Raw genomic sequence first — 19,709 nt, forward strand, 5'->3', positions numbered from 1 at the left:
CCAGTGTCTGACAGTGCAGAATGGCTTACCATATTCTCCTGAGTAATTCTGAGGAGAGCCTCATTTGTTTTTGTGGTTTTTCTGTTATTTAAGCATCAAAGGGAAATTGCAGGCATAAAGCTCTGATTGTTTGAAGCAGGTATCGCTGTTGTGATCAGCAGAGCCCGGGATGTGTACACAAGCTGGGAGCCTGCAGCAGATTGCAGTGTAAGCAGCAGCAAGATGTGTTGTGTAGGAGGAGGGAAACTGGGATTTCAGCCTGGCTGCTGCCCTTGGGCACTGAACTGAAAATGAACTTGTCTGGAGTGGGCGGTGCAGGGAGGAGCATCCAGAGGGGTTCTGCTTCCATCTAGTGGGACTGCAGTGGTGCAGGTCCAAGGGGACACCCTGCTGTCCACTGCAGCAGTGGCACTGTCCCTTCCTGCCCCTGGTAGAACTGCCAGTGACTGCCAGCAAGGCTCTTGTGACTCAGCCTGAAAGTGCTGACTGTCCAGCTTGGAGCTGGACACACACTAGAGCACTGATAATTGGCATTTTTGGTAATCTGATTATTTGAGGGAGCAAGCTTTTCTTCTAGCTCTGAGTGTAAAACCACTAAGCACATTTTCCAGAAATTATTCTGGCTATCAGTTGTTTCTACAGAGTTTCTTGCCCATGGTTGTTTATTTGGGGCTCAATATGCAGAAATAATTGTGCACAAGGAAAATTATTTTGAAAATAAATTCAATATTTGGAAGGAATTTTGTTGTGGGATGAGTTTTCACATGGAATTTCAAGTTATTACCAGTTGGAAGCTGCTGGATTTCTTGACAATAATATTTTTATGCTAAGTGTTCATAGGTAGCCTTCAGCCATAACTCTGTCTGACCAGATCAAACTCAATTATCTGCTCCCTTCTACATTTGCATGTAGAAGTAAAGAAAAGTGCCACTTCAATGCTTTTGGGGGCTGGCTTGAAAAAAATTAAAAGCAATTCAATTTGGTGGGTCAAAAGACTGGAGAATTGAGGTCAGACAAGTTCTGGCCATGGTGAGGAATGAAGCATCAGCAAAAAGGAGGCTGTTGATTTGGCAGCACCAATTCCTCTTCCTCCAGTGCAAGGGCAGAGCAAAGATTTGAGTCTGGAAAGGAGCTGCTGGAATACCTGCTGCTCCACCTTTATAGACATATTCAACACTTTCCAAGGCTTTCCATTGATGTGACTCTGGTGTAATGATGATGACCAGCTAAGGGTGTTCTGAGCAGGATGGGGGGAATGCTCATATTTGTATCCAATCTTCTGAGGATTGAGGTGCTGGAAGATCAGCTCCTCTCTTGCAAATGCCCTTACTGCACAATCAGCCCCATCCCTGTCACAACTCATGTCATGCCTTGAAACTTGCTCAGGTTTGGGCCCAAACCCAGCAGCTTGCAGATGGAATCAGCAGCTGGAACCAAAGCAGAACATCTCAAAATTGGAGATGTCAGATCAGAGCACTCTCCACTTCTGTGAATGTGGCAATCTGGGTCACCTTGTGCCTTGGCCACTGTAATGAATTGCATTAGGAGCTCATCATAAATTCCTCTGACACTTCTGGAAAGGTGCTGACTGACAGACACATGCACAGAACCAGTGTTGACCTTGACATAACTTTAAAACACATCCCAGGGTGACTTGAGACAGACAATTTCCCATCCCCAGCCGTGTGTCACTGCACAGTGGTGCTGGAGCTGCTGGAGCACAGCGAGCCCTGGGTGCCTGCAGGAGCTGCCACAAACCAAGGCAGGACAACAACCTGCCTGCAACTTCTGAATCCTCTTGCACACAAAAAGCTGTAAGCAAAATGTAAGGAAAGCTGGGGGAAAGAAACATCCCAAAAATGACAGAGGCAAGTTGATGGTCAAATCCATTTTTGTAAACCCCAATACCTAAGCCAGGAGCAGCACTTACTGCTCTGATCACAGGCTGAGCTTTGGAAATCTGGTTTGTAAACTAAGCAAATCAGGCTATCCAAAATTGCAAAGTGCTTTCCTCATAGCTTTCCCTGGTACTCCTTCACCATAACAATATATGCACCAGGAATCTTTGCCACATGCAGCATTTATAAATAGCAATGATAAAAGGCATTTCTGGTTTGTCCACTGGGTGAAGTTTGCACTGTTTTCTAGATCAAATCAGAGCCCTTTCTGCTGATTTTTAAACAACTCCTTCCTAATCAGTGAAGTCAGTGAGAGTTTTACAGATGCAGAATTTAGGGGCATTATCTTCTTTCACTGCCCCATTTACAGATGAATGGTCTCTCTGATGTTCCCATGGCTTTCTTAGTTATAAGCTTTAATAATGTATTATTATTGTTTATCTTTTCTCTCTATTTCTAGATGTTTGCTTCACTGATTTGCACTGGATTTCCATTTTTAATGGTTGTGTTTTTTGCCTGAATAAACACCAACATTCATTATTTATAACTTGAGGCATCTATAGCCAACTCTTTGCATTGTAATTAGGCCTTTGTTTAAATGCTGGAAGTGAACCTTAGTCTTTAGTTTTGCAGCAAGTTTCCTTTAATTGGTTGTGCCTTCAGAGCCCTCACTTTGTGACATGTCTGCTAGACTGAAATAGGAGCTTGTGTGATAATCTCTGGAAGTATTCCAGGGCAGGTTGGATGGGATTTAGGAACCTGGTCTAGGGAAAGGTGGTCTAGGGATGTCAGAACAAGGTTATCTTGGAGGTCCCTTCCAACCCAAACGATTCTAGGATTTCTAATTCCCGTGAAATCACTTATTCTTCCTTAAATTTACCAGGAGGGATTGTAAATATTGATGGCCAAGGAACCCTCTTGTCTGGTGTGAGAAAAAAGCCCAATCTCATTGATTCAGTACCTACAGAGACTCCTGACTCCTGCTGTTTGAAGGCTCCAGCAGCTGCTCAGGGCTGGGTCAGCAAGAGGAGCCTGCTGGCAGTCTTAGGTTTGATGCAGGAGGTGGAAGGAAGCTCTTCTCTCAAAGAAGAGAAGCTCAGATAAGGTTAGCAAAGTGTGTCATGACTCATGTTTCAGTGAAAGTCAAGCACTGGGACAGGCTGTCCAGGCAGTGGCTGAGTCACCATCCCTGGAGGGATTTAATGAGGTGGCTCTGAGGGACATGATTCAGTGGTGGACTGGGCAGTGCTGCAATAATGGCTGGGCTCGATGATCTTAGAGGTCTTTGCCAACCTAAACATTCCTGTGATTCCATAGCTCTAGTGGAAAAATTGGTTTTGTAGTGTTCAGGATGTGGGGTCCCCACAGTGCATTTTCTCACCTCTTACAGGGGCAATGGCAGAGCCATCCCATGAGCCTGAAATTAGGAGCATTTTCCTGCTACAGGACCCAGTCTAGTGAAGTTAATGGAAACCTTCCCAGCTGTTTCAATTTCCTTTGGATCCAGCCTTCAGCAGCTGCAGAGACACAGAGCTGCTCACCTGAGCTTCTGAGAGACACCCTGGAAACAGGGATATTAAAAATTACAATTGTTTTACTTGACCTGGTGGTGGTATATGTGGTTCCTGGTTAAAGAGTAATGCCTTAGCTGTTTACATGGGTTTCCATTTTGCAACAGGAGAAAACAGATATTCCCTACCAAGGATGGAGGGTAAGAAGTAAAAAAAAAAAAAAAAAAATCAGATTACACCATCCTGGGCAGTCTCCAAACCAGCTGGCAGGCTGCTACATATTTATGACAACATCTCCCATGTTCTCAAATTTATTAGAGCATCCTACCTCCAGCCTGTGATGGTTGATTAGCATTTTGAGAGGTTCAGACACATTTTTGACCAGGTCTCCACACCTTGCACCCCAGACTGAATGACTCCAACGTGGAGTGCTGGCAATTTGCAGGGATGTTGCCTGTCTGACAGCATCCCACAGCAGCCTGAGAGTGCTTTACAGATCCCTCTGGGGCTAGGAATGGTTAGAACTGACTGGTTAGACACTGCTTCAGCCAGACAACAAGCTTCTTGTTCATTCATCAGCCTTCAAGCCCCTTTGCAGCATTTCAGCTAAAGCAACATAGAGCTGTAGGTTGTCTGTGCTACTTGGCCACCTGAGGCCAATCAAAGAGCAAATCTGTAGGGACAGTGATCTCCTACTGCCACAAAGGCTATGGCAGCTGCCCAGGATAATTCAGAGCCCAAATAAGTGTCAGAAGTTATGTACAACAAGGGAACATGCTTTAATAGGAGCAGTATTTAAATAAAGCCAGCAATGCACCAATATCCCTGAGTTTTAAAGCTCCTACTTGCACAGCTCCTGTGCTGCATCAGCAGGCTTGGCACACCCTGCTCCCCTATTCCCAGGCACACGTGGGTGTCCAGCTTTGGCTGCAATGAAGCCAATAGAAGGACTACAGCAATTATTCTGGTTATGAATCACACCTTCTTACCAACGTCACTTGGAGGAAAATATCATCTCTGTCAACCTGCTAGCAAGACTGGTGGTACAAACACGTCCAAACCTGAGAGCTGGTGATAATTTATTCTGGAAACCTCTTAATCACAGCATTTGGAGGTGTTGGTGCACATCCTGCAGCTGTGGAGCAGGTCAGTGGGAGTTGCACGGGTCACTTCCCATGGACCTGAGTCCTGCTGCAGGAATATCCTCTAGGTGCTCTCCTGATGGGATTCCAGCATCTGAATTACTCTGGGAAGTCATACAATTTTAGAACTATGCTCTGGGCCATTAAAAGGGGAAATAACAGCTCATTATTTGGTTCACTTGAGCAAGAGAAGTTGTTTTCCTTTGAGGGAAGGACCATGCCTGAGCTCTGGGTGCATCCTGGAGTGGAGGCTGGTGTGGTTTGTCCATGTCTACCACGGTGCTTTGGACTTTGCTCAGTCTGTGAAACCATGACATGGCAAAACACATTTGGAAGACCAGCTAATGGCCCTTCCCTTGCTGCAGCATGGATCTGGGGGTGGCTGGATAAACTCCCTCCCCTGCATTTCTCAAGGCATCTGTCCAAAAGCATTTTTTTCCCTCTCTTTCTTTCAGGGAATGTACTATGGGGGGTGCATTTTCTTCTTTCTCTGCAACATGTTCTAATTTATAGGATGAGATTTGTGATAATTGAGTTCAGAGCTGAATGCTGAGCCTTCTCTATATCCCCTGGGGTTTTTCTGGGAACAAGATGGATTGCCCAGTATGCTTCATGCAAAAAAATAATGAATGAATAAATAAATACATGAATAACAGCATGCCTCATTTTGCCTATATCTTAGCAAGAGGGAAAGCTAATTCTTTAAGTATCAGGAATGTGCTCATTATGCAAAAATGACAGAGCAGATGCACATATTCAAAATAAGTATATTAAAAATCCCATTTTAGCTCCTGGAGGACAAGTGCAAGTGCAAAATTGGGTGCAATTATATTTCTCTTCCATCATATGGTGTGCTCTCATTTTAAATATGTATTTGTTTGAGCTGGTTGCATCTAGAAGAATGGAGTTTCCTGTGATTGAAAAAGCAAATTATTATCACTACCAGCTTGTGATACTTTACATCAGAGCCAGGCTCCAAGGTTGTCTGAAGTCACTACAAAGGCTCTTTTGGAGTCCAGCTGGCTTTGCATGCAGGCCAGGGCTGGTCTCTTGTGCAGGCAGTGCCAGGCATGTGTTAATAGCCACACAAAAGAGCAGAGGACACAATCCAAGTGGGGCTGTTCATCATAACTACTGTTTAATCACAATAAAATGATGAACTGATAATTGGATGTCCTTGTGATGACTGCCCAGAGCCAGAGCCCTGGGTAGGGTCCCTTTCACACACACAAATAAATCAGACAAGGAGTCTGCTGTGGGCAAGGAGATTAATCTTGGGCATGAGCATGAACAATAGTAGAAATAAGTGTTGCTCATGAGACCATTGCTCTGTGTCTGACTGCAGAAATATGCTTGGTGCTTGCCAATGAAAGGAGCTGCTCTTTCCTACCCCTACAGTAGCATTAAAGATTGTCAGAGTTCTACATGCACAGATTTATGAAAAGACTATGATGGGGTAAACCTTTAATAATGGACATGCTTCCAGCTCAGCAACACAGAACAGAGGTGGAGATGCAAGACAGAACCCAGACAAGGACAGGGACATTGGGAAGAGTCCTGGAGAATGGACCCACCCAGGCAAGGAAGCTGGACAAAGCCTGCCATGGAAATGTAGCTGCAGGAGTTATCCTACAGTATTTTTTTTTTCAATTGACAGTAAAAGTAGGATTTAAATGTCAATCCCTACACTATCTGGAAAAACCTAACCTTTTTTTTAAAATAATGTAGCTACAAGACAGAGTGCTTCAAAGAGCAAAAGTCAGATGAATGGTAAGGTAAAGAGCTTTTTTTGCACAGAGGAAAAATTAATAAGAACAAGAAGGTGATGCTGAAAATGCTCATTGACAGAAGTGTTTCCTAGCACGTGGCCTTACAATATTTTAACTGAAAATTCTGTTCATTCCTGCCCAGCCTGCTCAGCTGGCGTGCCCTGGCAGTGATGCTGCCACTGCTGGGGTGTTTGGGGTCCCTCTGGTGCCACCTGTGTGAGTGACCCTGATGTCACAGCCAGCCCTGCACTGTGCACTGAGCAAAGGGAGGGTTTGTCTGTGGGTTCTCTTTGTTCCCCTTTGAATGATGCCATGAGCCCAGTGCCCCTGGAGCAGCAGAGCCTCAGGAGCTGTGGCTGGTGGTGTCTCTGTTGAACCTGAGCTGACCACCTGTGTTGTTTTAGAGTCTCTGTGTCCCAGCCTGAGCACTGGAGAGAGTCAGGAGAGTGTTCTGTTGTTTCCAGAGTCGTTTTTTTATCTCATCTAAAAGTTCTTTCCCTGACTAGCCACAGTCCTTCCAGCTAGCCAGCCCCAGGCACACTGCCCACCCCTGGGGTGGCATTATCTTTTCATACTATAAACTACATGAACATTATTTACAATTATCTTCCAATACCTATCACCTATATTGTACAGTCTGGTTCTACTCTAAACCAATCCAGAAATGCCAACATCACCCAAAAGATGGGTGTTAGGAAGAAGGAGAAAGAAGGACAGAACACGCCCAGATTGTTCCATCTTGACCCCAGACCCTTATTATAAACAATCTTAAAAACCCACTTTCTCACCTTATAATAATCTAACTTACACTCTACTTATTTGTTGTGACTTGTAATTCTTCATGTAAGGGTGGTAGTTTTTCCCAGGGAGAGAAATCCAAGGCCCAGGGGTTCTGGGCTCTGTGCCCAGGTTCCTGAGCCCCTGCCTGGGTCTGGAGCCATCCAGGGAAGCCAGAGGGATGTGCTGGGTTCCCACAAGGAGCAGCCCTGCCCTGGGAGGATCAGAGGCACGAACAGCCTGGCTTCCCACACCACCTCGGAGAGCTCTGGCTCCTGCACAGACCCATTCTGCTCCTGCAGAGAACTATTTTCAGAGGAAGGTTTCTGCTGCCTGCCTAGTCAAGGTGCTGTGTAATTCATATCAGCTGAAAATCTGCTTTTCAAGCTTTGGTGAGCCAGGTTTAATTGCACTTTGGTGTTGCAGGTTCCCACTTGGCTCCATTTTTTCTGTCACATGTTATGTGTAATCTGAAGCCAGCGATTTTTTCTCCTATTTCTTTTGCTGTACCAACAATAATTCTCTTACCTTTTCTTTCTCTCCCCCAAGCAAACAATTTAATAACTACATTTGCTGTTAATTATTCCTAAAATAAGTGCAGCTCCATAATCTGAGAGTTGGGACATCTTTAATTTAATAAGAAGTGCAAAGTTAAAAGAAAAAAGCAGACCAAACAAAATGTAACATTTTGAATAGTACAATATTCAGCATCTGTGTCTCTAATTTTATATCTGAAACTAATGTTGAAACCAGGGTGATGGGTACCAGTGAGACACTACAGCAAGAATGCTGGTTAGTTATGTGAAGAGAAGAATCTCTGTCAGATTATTCTGGGGTTATTGTAAATATATCCAGAAATAACAGAAGACAAAATTAGCTGCAATTGTTAACAGAGAAACCTGTGTGGAATAGGAAGAAAAAACCCTCTGTGCTTCTGGGACTATTTTTATTTCTATAAAGAAGACTTTTACAAGATCTTTCATCCTCACCATCATACAAGAGGAAGGTTGTCTGCTTTCCAAGGTTTAATGAGCAACACTTTTGAACACTGCTGTGGACTTAGAGACCTTCTAATGAGTATGGAGCCAGTGGAAAGCTGAAAGAAAATATGGCTCAAATAACAGAAAATCAGATGTTAAAGACTGCCTGGGAAATACAGAGCCCAGCCCTGTCACAGGACCATGAGGCTGACACAGACTGCAGGTTATTTAATTGGGGCCAGTTCTGCCCCATAATTGATGATTTGGGCCAGACCCTGTGTTTGGTCCTGATGGGACTGCTGGGCCAAACCAGCTCTGCCTTGATTTGGACCTGGCACAAATCCAGAGGGGATTTGTCACAGGGGAGAGATCAAGGTGCAGAAATCTGAAACAGTCTGCTCTCCTTCACAAGGGGGAAAGGAGGACACGAGAGTGCAGCTGAAATCAGTTTTCTAAAGAAAATAAACTAAGATAGGTGCTTGGGTTTGTTTTTTGGTTTTTTTTTTGGTTTTTTCTTTTTTTTTTTGCTTTGTTTTTTTTTGCAATCTATTCTGGATTTCCTTAATTAGTTGGGACCAACAGCAGCAACACAAATAGAGAGTGTGGCATTTAGCTGGACAAAAAGCAAGATGGACTAAACTTCTAATTAGACCTCTTGCATGAAGACAAAAGACATTTCCCAAAATAGCTAAATATTGTACTTTGATCCATAATTAGGGCAGGATCTTGCCCCAGAGGATCATGAAGGTAAGAAGACATAGACAGGGAGAGAGGTTTTTATAGCTGGGTTTTTTTAAGAGATCGTTAAAATTGTCACTAGAAATTTACTGAAAAAGACAAGTTTGTGGGCAGAAGAGCCACAGAATGAGGGAAAAAAATGCCACAGGAAGGAAGAAGAGTAATTCTAGGAGTAAACAGCTACTTTTAGAAAATACCATCTGTCCTGAATATGAATTTGCCATATACTATGACTCAAAAGATTTTTCCATTGAATTCCCAGCTTGGCCTTTGTTCAAAGTTGAAAATCTTAACCTGACTTAGATAAGGTCACATCCCATCACTAATGCATCCCTTCATCTGGAGCCAGGGGTTACTGGGAAGGAAAATCTCCATTTCCAGAGTTCATCTGGATTGCTCCTGTGATCTCATGGTGTCACTGGGTTTTTTCACCTCCATTTGCCCACCTTTGCAAACTGCAGGTCCTGCATCCCTTGGGAAGGGTTGGGTTATCCTGGTGCCATTGCCAATGCACACAAACAGCAGGAGCCATCTCAAGCAGATGCTAAAAATATGATATTGCCTGAAGTCACAGCTGGCAGAACATGACAACAGGCAGAGAGGGAGTGACCTTTGCCTTTTGCATGGAAAAGATCCTGGGATGCCCAAAATGCACAGAGAAATGGACTGGTTTAGGTAATGGTAAGAAAAATATGTTAATAAGCAGCTTTGCAAGCTTCATTCTTCTAATTACCCACAACACTGGAGGTGGGAAGTCGTCTTCTGAAATATGTTATTCTCCATCAAAGATTGCTTTCTTCAGGGTTTTCTGTGATATCAGTAGGAAATCAGAAAATGAGAGGGAAAACAATTAATAGATATAAACATCAATCAAGTTGAAAAACAGGCCTAATGGATTTGATCCTTTGAGGGAACGAGGCAGACTTTCATCCCTAAGTCCTGAGCAACTCTTAAAGGATGAAGAACAGAGCAGTGAAGAAAAAAAAAGCCAGACCCAGCTGAGGGTTGCATGGGAACATGTTTAGACAGACACTGTCCCCAAATGGCCTTGGTGGGGACAGAGACTTTTCCCTACATTCTCCCTGGGAAGACTTTCCTTTGAATAATTAAATTAAGTTAGGGACAAAAGCAGGGGACAAAGAGGGTCAGAGGTAGCTCCCCACTCCTTCCAGAGCAGGAAGGGGACTGTCACTGTCCCCTGTCACTGCCCCCTGTCACTGTCCCCTGTCACTGTCCCCATCACTGTCCCCTGCCACTGTCCCACTGTCACTGTCCCCTGTCACTGTCCCCATCACTGTCCCCTGTCACTGTCCCATTGCCAGGGTCCCCTGTCACTGTCCCCATCACTGTCCCCTGTCACTGTCCCACTGCCACTGTCCCCTGTCACTGTCCCCATCACTGTCCCACTGTCACTGTCCCACTGCCACTGTCACTGTCCCCTGTCACTGTCCCCTGTCACTGTCCCCTGTCACTGTCCCACTGCCAGGGTCCCCTGCCCCTGTCCCACTGCCACTGTCCCCTGCCACTGTCCCACTGTCCCACTGTCACTGTCCCACGTCACTGTCCCCTGCCACTGTCACACTGTCACTGTCCCACTGTCACTGTCACACTGCCATTGTCCCACTGTCACTGTCCCCTGTCACTGTCCCACTGTCACTGTCCCACTGTCCCTGTCCCACTGTCCCTGTCCCACTGTCACTGTCCCCCGTCACTGTCCCCTGTCACTGTCCCCTGCCACTGTCCCACTCTCCAGATCTCCACCCAAGAGGGGTGTGTCACATCAGAAGCCTCTTGCAGTTAATCCTGACCTAATGCTGTATTTAACAGCACCCCTTTCATCTGGACATGACAGGGGACAGTGGATCCAGGAGCAGAAAATCAGAGTGAGGGTGAAAATGCTGACTTTGGCTGGAAAATAAAGCAGCAGGTGCTGTTCCACAGTGTTTGAGGTAAAAGTGACCTTGTCTGGAGATTGCTGAGTGTGGTGTAGCACATTTGGGACATGGAGCCTGGCTGATTCCTTTTACTCTGGTTTCACTGTGCTGGAACTTCAGTGTTTTCCATGAATTTCCCACCTAATTTATCCAGACAGACTTTTGATTACAGTTTTTTCTTCATTTCTTTGTGTTGACTCAGCAAGTCCTGCTCTGAGCTCTGCTGCTGAGCAGCACTTTTCTCCAGCAGTGGTTTTCTGATTTTAAGATTATTAGTGCAAAAAACATATCCTGCTTATGTTGATTGTAATGGGCATTGCAACACAGCCTCGCTGAGTTTTCCCACACCAGCTGCAAACCCTTTTCATGCTGCTGGCCACCTGTTTGGACATTCAAAGTCAGATGCCCATGGAAATTCTCCAGTTGCTGCCTACCAGCCACATCCTCTTCCCTCTTCCTGCAGAACTGGAATAGGGGTGCCCAGGACTCGCTGTGGCTGTGGACAGCACACACATGGGCTGTATTTTATACAAACACTGTCCCTCCTCCAAACCCCTGCTCAGCAGAGGGCTCCAGCCACAGCTGCTCCTCAACACCAGCACAAAGAACAAACGAGGTTTTTCAGCATGGATAGAAAAAGGGAGGGAACTCCAGGGAGCCCCACTGCTCTTAATTAGCAGTTGTCTCCAGCAGCTTGTCTGATTAGTGGCTGCACTCACACTGTGCCTCTATAAAAGGTGCAGGGAAGGTGCTTGGAAGGTTCTTTGCCCCCCATAATTACTGTGGAGTCTGGAACAGTGGGGATCTCTTGGCAGAGTCAGCATCTCTGTCCTTCCCCAGCTCAGCTCTGTGCAAGCACCACAGATATCAACAGGAGCTGGTTTGGGTGCTGGGACAAGCTGGGACAACTTCCAGTCCAGACCAGTCTGCTGAACTGGTTTCAGCAATGTGGAGATGTTGAAAATTGTGTCCTCTCCACCACGGATCTTTGGGCATAAAGGTGCAGGTGATAATAGCCAGCAGCCACAAATTTGGAGATCTTGTCGGAAAAGTTGTTTCACCAGCCCCAAACATGGCATTACTATGAACAGGAATGCAACAACATTTCCCAATCAAAGCTGAATTACATGAAAATTACAATAATTTCATGGCTATCGGGACAACTCTAATCTAAACCTTGCTTCCCTCTCCTTTTCAGTAAGTTCACTTAATTGCACATTCACTGCAAAGTAAAGAAAGGTTTTAAAGTACATTTACCTTGTAAAAATATCAAATCTTCTTTAGAAACGAGCACTGGTGAATTATGAATGAAGGCATGCAGTGCTGAAAGTCCCTCCTTATACATTTTTAAATGTAGCCTTTCACTTCTGATAATACTTTTAAAAACCCACTGGACTGAAGCTTACATTCTATTGCAAAAAGGAGGCACATTCTTTGCCACCACGTTCCCTGATCTGGAGGAGTCACAGCTGCTCCAGCCCTGCTGTCCCTTCTGCAACCTGGAGAAGAGGCCAGCAGCTCTGAGCAAAGGGCAGGAGGGCAGGAGAGGGAGAATTCCTTGGAAACAGCAAATGGAAACTGAGAATAAAAAGTAAAGATTTCAAAAGAAAAAAAATAAAAGCCCACAAAAATTAATTCAGACAAATGTTCAGCTTTCTGTTCGGACTCATTGCTGGCAGGATGGTTGCTGGTGTGGACATGCACAACCTTCACCAAGCTTGAGATAAGAAGCAAGAAAATTCAAGTAACATGAACAAGGGCCAGAAGAAAAATTCCAGCTTTTCCTTTCCTCTCCTGCACTGTCTCTATCAATCTTTCATCACTCCAGAGTTAAAGGCCAGGAGGGGACCTCAGACCAGACCTAAACCTGATCTTCCTTCCATCAACATTTCACCCAGTGTCCCCAGACTGACCCATAATTATATGACCAAAGCAGTTACCTGAAAGGCAGCTGGAGTTGGTTTGAAACCACAAGGAAATGCCAAAGTGATTTGCTCCCCTTGGCTGTTCTAATGCTCTCCATCCAACAGCAGTGCCTCCTCCCCAGCCTGAATGTGTCACTCTTTTGCTATGTCCTTCTCACCATGTTATATATATATATCCTGCAGTCACATCCCCTTGCAACTTTCCATTCAGCTCAGCTTTTTCAATTCTGCAGTGCCAGCCTCTGCTGAGCTCTGTCAGCCCTCCCAAACCCCTCCATGCATGAACAGTCCCATCCCATATTTATCAAAATCAAACCTTCTCCTGTCTACCCTCTCCACCCAGATCCCACCTAGGAAATTACCAACTTTGCAAATTTTGGCCTTGTCTAGAAATTTCATTTTCTAATTGATTGGCATTAATTATAGTCCTGTCCATGCATCTGACCTTCACAGGATGCACTCTTCACCTCCTGGATGACAAAAAGCCCCAGGAGCAGGATTGGCTGGCCTGATTCCAGTACTGATGTAGCAGTAGCATCCTTGTAGTCCTGGACTTCACTGTGTTCAAGCTACCCAAAAATTATTTCTCATGGGCCAGAGACTTCGTTGACCACTTCCTCTGAGATACTTAGTGGTGAGAATAATTAAATCTGATTTTTCCTCTAGCAGATGATGCCTAATATTTTCCTAGGTGGATGGACTGGGAGGTAACAGCCAGGCCTGTGTGAGAAGAGAGGCTTTCCAAAGACAGAAAGTGTCTTCTGGATTCCTCTCCCTTTCTCATGGCTGCATCAGCTTCAGTATCTCCACCTGGTATTTGGCCAGTGATGTTGCTAGGATATGGTTTTGCTTGAAAACAATTATCTTTTTTGTTTTTCTTAACCCTTCCTGCTATAGATTTTTGGGTATGTATCTCCACCTCATTCATTTTCTGTACCAAATGGCATCCAGTTTGAGCTGGCTGCTGCCCATCCCCACACACACATTTCCCCTGTGGTGTGGGTTGCTTTTTTCACTCCAGCTGCTGAATGGATTTCATCAGTGGATCGAAAGAAGGCTTTCACCTCAAATTGCTGTCTTCTCTCTTGGGTGGAGTTTTTGCATGTTAAGAATTGGCATATTCCTATTCCCATTTGCTTTCCTTTTTCTTTTGGTTTTCCAATCAGTTCCACTTGACAGTGATTGGCTTAGTGAAGTATCTCCTTTGCAGCACAAAATATACACTGCTGGGTTTGTTCACTAAAAATTTGCAGTCAGCAACTTGTACTTCCAAAATAAAAATACTCAAAACAATTAAACCAGGTTTTGTACTCAGTCTGTGTTATTTCCCAGCCTGACCTCCAAAACACATTGCATTTCCTTACACAGACTCCTGGCTTAAAGAAAAAATATATAATTAAAAAAAAAGTCGCATAGAATAGTATAGGTAGAAACTTCAAGTGCAAAATGTCTCAAGGCACAACACAGTACACTGCACCAGGTTTACAAAACATGCATAAACCAGGTGGATCAGGCTCCCATCCCTGCACTTAAGGGAATTACCAGCAGTGCAGTAGTGCAGTGTTCCAGTTCTCAGCCATTGGCATTATGCTTTCCTGTAAATGCAATTAAAAAATCTCTGCCAAGTAAAAAAAAAAAATAAAAAAGGGAAAGAAAGAAGAAAAGAAGAGTCAGAGCACATTACCATCTCTTCTCAAACTTTTATCGGACTGCACCATCTAGAGGGCAGCAGCAGCAGCACCAGCCAGCTGGGGAGGGTGCTGGTGAGGGAGACACTGCTCTGTCCCCTGCACAGAAAACACTCCCCTATCCCAGCTGTAATCACAGGAACACGTTACAGAAAAGATTTTCCTGTCTTTGTGCGAATTGCTGTCAAGGTGAGCAAAGGACATGACCCTGACCCGTGGCTCACCACCTGCAGCCAGCAGCTGTGTGTGCTCTGACTAAATTCTCATTAAGCTTGGTAGTGACCTCTTATTTGGCAAGGAAGTATTTCCTGGTTTGCAGTGTGACATCTGATCTATCAAACCATTAATCAGGTTATTATCAGGTTATTAACACACAGGAGCATGGCTCAGCACCAGGACCTGCATTTGGGTCACAACAACCTCCTGCAGTGTTACAGGGCTGGGCAGAGTGGTTGGAAAGCTGCCCAGGGGAAAAGGACCTGGGGGTGCTGGTCCACAGTGAGAGAACATGAGCCAGGTGTGTCCAGGTGGCCAAGAAGACCAAAGGCACCTGGCCTGGATCAATAGTGTGGCCAGCAGGACCAGGGCAGTGATTGTCCCTCTGTGGGGGCACTGGTGAGGCCACACCTCAAACCCTGGATTGATTTTTGGGGCTCCTCATGACAAGAAAGACATTGAAGTGCTGGAGCATGTCCAGAAAGCAAATCCACAAATCTCTGCCTGCAAAATGCAGGTCAGTGTGATGTCTCAGCCAGGAAGTGATGTGTCCAAATTCAGCTTTCCCACCAGCCAATAAAGAAATCATCAATAATATTAATTCAATAGCAGTCTCAACTGCTACAAGAACTGTTTGATTGAGATTGAGGCAAGAGACTTACTGATGCACAGATAGACCATATCTTCATGCAATCCTCATTTCTCATGCAGAGAATGATGGGAGAGAAGAAAGAAAATGCAAAAAATAAATGGCTAGAACAGTACTGGTTACCTTCATTTTGCAGTTCAATAATTTTTAGCAACATTCTTATCCTTGCAAGACCTCTCCTCAGGGAGAACAGCACAGAAGCTGAGTTAAATCTTTCAATGGGTTTTACACAAAAAGCTGTTGCTTGTTGGCTGTCCAGGAGAGAAAAGTTATGAATAAGCACCATGAGGCTTTTTAGGCAGCTGTGCTTGGAAAAGGGCTCTCTAGTGCTTTCAGTTCTGCTCCTGTGTAATGAAACTGAGCAAGCACAATCTGGGGTCTTTCCCTCCAAGGGATTATGAGGGATTTGACCCTGAGCAGGGGACAGGAGCTGACCTGAAGGGATATCCAGTGAGGGACACTCCTCCCTTGCATGACAAGCACAGAGAGGACAAAGCTGGAAGGAGCCCTGCCTGCTCAGGGCAGAGAGGGGCAGTGGGCTCTGCACTCCCTCAGCAGCTCCCCACACCCTGCCAGGCCCCAGTGCTCCACTGGGAGCAGCCTGATACCATGGCCTGGCACACACTGAACCCCCTCTGGGGATATTTTTGTGGGGACAATCTGTTCCAGGGGCACAGGGCTGCCAGTTCCTGAATTTGATGTTACAGCTCGAAACCAAATTGCTTCTGATGACCTCATGCAATGCAGGTTTTTAGGATGATTTCACCAGCTCCACTGGATCAGCTTCCTCAGAGTGGAAAGCTAATAATTCTAAATACTGAGCATTAACAGCAGTTCAGCCTCTCTGAGTTGTGTTAGCCCCCCAAATGGATAATCAGGTGTTACTAACTGGAGTGCTGTTCCCATTCCAGCACCACGACAGGGGGGATGCCAGGGCAGGGGAACAGGATGAGGAATCTACTCAGCTGAGTGCTCTTCTCCAAAGGTGCTGTCCTTTCCTTAGTCACCTCCAGGGAATTCAGAGGTTTCCCAATCTACCTGGCACTAAAATACCCTGACAAGCTGTACAATAGATTTTTGTAAGACTCAGAGTGCTGCAAGATGGAGAGGTTTGTAAGACTCAGATGCCTCAAACAGCTTTACACTGTCCTAAGGAAAACTGGGGACATCCCTTCAAACCAGGGAACAGTGCTCTTCTTTGCCTCCAAATAAAGATTAAACTGCCCAAATCAGATATGAATGCACTGGGGTTGGAGCCAGGCAACAAGCTTCAGATCCAGACTTCAGCAACCAAAAATAACCTTGGGAAACAATCTTCTAGACTCCAAGATCTAATTAAGAACATGTCCATCCCCACTTGTATTCCAGGGGAATGAATCTAAATACATCTCTGGCTCTCTGCTCGATGCTGTTCAGCCCTGTACCAAACAAGCATAAAAAACTGCAATGCTTATTTTTTAGAAGATGCTTTACCCACAAGAGATAGAGATATATAGGCCATTAACCACAAAAAACCGACATGAATTCTGCATGCTCCAAATTTAGAGGGTTTTGGGATCCAAGATTTCTACTGAGTTCTATTTCAAAATGCAAATAAGGGTTCATGATTCAGATAGCCTTTCTACAATCTTCTCATCTTGGTGCCTGATTTTTATCTATAGGATAAAATGAACAAAAAGATGTGTTCCCTCCCAAGCTCAGTTAGTGCAGAATAACTCAAAGTACATTGTGTGACCCATAAAACTCCCATGCTCCAGTTTCCTTCCCTAGCAGGGCACAGGGATGCACTGCCAGCAGATCTCTCTGCAGCACGTGCCAGAATAGGATTCTCTGCTTATTATAAGTGAAAATTAGGTTTCTTTTAATCTGCTTCCTAGAAACCCTTTACCCACCCCAGTGTCCTTTGTCAGCACCAGTGCATCTGAGCAATTTTCAAGATTGTTTCTGTTTGTAGGCAGCAGAAATGGCCTTTAGCAGCCCAGACCCCATCTCAGGAGCAAAGGGGCTTCAAGGCTTTCCCAAACTCGCTGAGTAAATCACACAAGAGCCACCAGCAGGTAAATCAGCCAAGAGCTCTGCTGTTGGACACTGTTGGAAAAGGCAGCTTGCAGAGTGTCCTGCAGATCACTGCTTATCATTTGAGCATGAGCAGTGTTTTTGGGTGGAGTTAAACAAGAGATATGAAGTAAAATAACCAGGACTGTCTTGTACCATTGCTTCCTTTCAATGGATGCAGGGTGTTGGGCAGTGGCAATACAAGATTTGGAGAGTCATCACTTTCCTCATTAGTATCTGAGCATTTACAATCCCTTTTTATGATGTTGACTATATTTTTGTGTTCCAAGCAGCTTTAATAAAGGAATAATGGTTGAAATAAACCTGGTGTCTCACCTCCACCCACTGATCACCCTACAAATGAAGTTCCCCCTTCAGGCTATCATTAACAACAGGATCTGCAATTAAATATAGACACATTCCTTGTTGTTTCCTTTGTCACCACCCACACAACTCCTCCTGCTCTGCTCCCATTCACCCCAGCAGCTGCCACGGTGTCAATTCATTCCAGTCCTCTGGGGCTCTGCTTTCCCAGGGCAACTTTGGGCTCCTTGGGTGCCCTTGGGGTTGTGGCTGCAGACTGTCCTGTGAGCAGCAGAAGGGACACAAAATAGCTCTGCTGCTGGTAGAGTTCATGCTGTAAAATACCTCATAAAACACCAGTTTCACCACAGGGCTGGGGGGCAGCTGTAGGGGGGACATTGGGCTTTCTTCACTACTGGAGCAGGTGAGCACAGAAGATGTTGGATTTAGGAATGTCTTTCACATGGTAAAAGTGCTGACTTTACTCTGTCTTTTCCCAGATCCTATTTTTTAGTTTTGGATTGTACACAGCCCAATAGAGTCCCTGAATCCTTGAAGTTTCATAAATTGCTGTTTGCCTGAAAATTCACACCAGCAGTAAAACACTATAAATCTCTTTGTTATTTCCCTAAAAGCATTCTATCCAGAGCTGAAGAATTAGGATCATAACTTCTGAATTCGGTAGTCCTGAGAATTATTCACAGGAATTGAGAAACTACTTGGAAAATAAGGAAGATACTAAAGAAAAATAAACTACTCTCACAAATACTCATTAACAGAGAGATGTGCTTGTGAATAACCAGTCCTTCACTTGCACACAGCCAAATGAGCTGCTGCAGAAACAGATTAGTCAGAAAAAACACAGGATTTGACTCTCAAATAGCAAAATCTACTATTAATCAAGACATGGAGTTTACTGAGAATTTACCTATATATTCCTAAAAGCATCATACACCAGATTAATGGGAAGAACCTGAGCTTCCATTAAAATATTTGGCTTCTTGAAGGTCCTATTTTGTTAAATTCAGCTGCCTAAAAGACACTGAAAATGAGAAAACTTTTAGTGCTACAAATTGGCTTCAGCCACTTTTAAATCGCAAGGACATTTCAAACTGAAAAACTGATGAAGAAAAATAATCTAAAATCAAAACTTAATGAGAAGAAGAAGAAGAAACAAAGCTGGTTTATTTTTAGATGGAGAGTCTTTTTATTACACTTAACCAGCTCAAACATAAACCACGACTTCACAAATAGGCACTGAGCAAAGCTCCCAACCTTGCTGAAGACAGCAGCACTGAGGACTGGCATTACTCTACAAATATTTTCACCTGAAAACTACCAACGGTGAGGATGCACTTGAGGTGGCAAAGATCAAAGCTTTTTTCTCTTTAGACTCTGCTATGTGCATCAGAAAGCCTCTCCTAAGATGAAAAGGATGGAAAAAGCAAGAAGGGAGTTTACACCTCTTTAAGGAGCTCTCAGCAGCAAGCTCAGAATCCAATGTTAGCTCTGGTTCTCTGCTGTGAGTGGCTTTCATGTGCTGGAAAGCCAAATACTTGAAGGATGATAAATGATGAACTGTGAATGATAATTCTGATTCAGAGGAAGAGAAGGCAGTTTATGTCTGGCTTTGAGGGAAATGTAATCCCGTGTCCCTGACACATTAACCACCAAGTGTTTAACCTGGAAGGAAGTTGAATAGTTTAACTGCTATTATCAAAACATGAACTTTTTTTTTTTTTCCAGAATGGAGAAAAACCTTGATAATTGAATTTATTTACAGGGAGAAATACATCAAATCAGAATTATGAGTGAAGAGGGGTGAGTTAGAGTCATGCAAGAAAAGAAATCATAGTGGTAATAGTGTAAGATTATTATTACTTGGTGATTGAGACTTGAGAATCAGATTACAAAGTGTGATCCTCTTGTAAAGATGGGAATTGTGGAAAACCTCGGAGGTTTGTGCAGACACAGGTTGCACCTTATGGAGAAATTTGGAGGAATCCCACCTGAAGAGAAACCAGTACATTGAGAACCTGGGGGAGGAATCCTGCAGCTCAGCTCTGAAGGAAGGTGGTGTTCCCACCTACCATCCCCTTCCTCTAGAGAAATAACAGCACTTGC

Source organism: Catharus ustulatus, chromosome 16 (assembly GCF_009819885.2).
Source record: "Catharus ustulatus isolate bCatUst1 chromosome 16, bCatUst1.pri.v2, whole genome shotgun sequence".
NCBI lineage: Eukaryota > Metazoa > Chordata > Aves > Passeriformes > Turdidae > Catharus > Catharus ustulatus.